This window comes from Cotesia glomerata, linkage group LG6, assembly GCF_020080835.1.
Source record: "Cotesia glomerata isolate CgM1 linkage group LG6, MPM_Cglom_v2.3, whole genome shotgun sequence".
Classification (NCBI taxonomy): domain Eukaryota; kingdom Metazoa; phylum Arthropoda; class Insecta; order Hymenoptera; family Braconidae; genus Cotesia; species Cotesia glomerata.
In genome coordinates this window covers 13,942,247-13,943,840 of record NC_058163.1, presented here as the reverse complement: position 1 = coordinate 13,943,840, position 1,594 = coordinate 13,942,247, and positions in this window count along the sequence as shown.

Genomic DNA, 1,594 nt, shown 5'->3' with positions numbered 1-1,594 from the left:
CACACACACACACATATACAGACATACTGACATCATCGCGAAAACATGCAAGGATGCTTCCTAAGACATCAAAACGTCGAGATCTGATGAGAACTCGATTTTCGAAAAACGGGGTAAATCCAATAACTTCCCGATTTTTGGAAATTTTTAATTTTTTTAGCGGGATGTTAATAACCTCCCAATTTTTGAAAATTTTCAATTCTCTTAGCGGGAAGTTAGAAATGGTTTTTCTTAAATCACTTTCAATCTTCTATATCAATCGATTCTAAAAACTAAACAGCTTGTAACAGGGTAAATTACCCTTAATCGATAAGTCGCCAGAGATCGATAACTTTTCGACTAGCATTTGAGCGCATCGATCTTCGGGCCTAGAGAGAGAGCAGAAGGGGGTATTTTTGGGGTCGTTATATAGACGAGCCATGCGTGGTGTCCGGAGAAGTAGTAAGTCTGAGCTCATAACCTGTTAGTAGTGTTGGAACGAGTAACATCAAGAAGTCCAAAGAAGGAAGCGAGTATCAACCATAGAGTTTCTTCAACCAAATTTACACCAGGTATTGGACTTTGGTAATGATGAGCCTTGGGGCCATATACCCGGCTCATCAAACACACTACTTCTCATTTTATTTATTCAAGTTTGGATAATTCAATTGTTTAATAATTTTGCTTAATAATAATTAATTATTTTAATCAATTTAATTTGTTAGCTTGTGAACAATTCCTCCTGGGGATTTTACACCCGAGGAATGTTCTAGACCTCCTGGGTTTAGGTCGTGAGTATCTAAATTGTTAATTCAGCTGGTTAATAATTATTAACATCTTAAGATTGGCTAAATTAAATTCATCTTTTGATTAATCAAATTTAATTAATTTCTGAACATCGAGAATTATTCCAATCAGCAACTCACGACTGGTCAAGCTTCGGTACCCGAGGTCGAGCTTAGTACGCTGTAACGAACAACGGAGTCCATTTTGAGCGCGCAAATTCCTTGAGAATTTTGTGACGCAGTAAATTTACAATATTAACAACTGGACTATTATTATAAATTATAACAATTGAATTATCATTTATTAATATTATTTGTTACAAAAAGTATTATTTATTTAATATAATTTATTGAGAATCGGCTACTGAGTTTCGACGCAATTGAGATCGAATTAACCGTGGATAATTTTCGTGAATTTATTTTATATTGAGACAAATTGTTTTATTAATTATTTATAAATCGAAAAATTCCACGTGGTTATTTATATATTGAACTATGGAAGACTAAAATTATTATTGGAAAATTAAGTATTGAGAAAATTGCGACGAAATTAGAAATTGAAATAACCGCGGATGATTTTCGGAATTTATTTTTACATCGATATAAAATTGTTGTTAATTAATTATCCAGTCGACAATAACAATAATAATAATTGTCTAGTCGGAAATTTCACGCGGTTGAATCTTATATTGAAATTGAAGCCTGTGAAAATTATAATAAGTAAAATTTAATACCATTATTCCGGTAGAAATTGTTATAAAACTATTTATTGTGTGGATTACGTCCGAGAAATTTAGTTAATTTTATAGAGAATATTCTGAGGATTATAC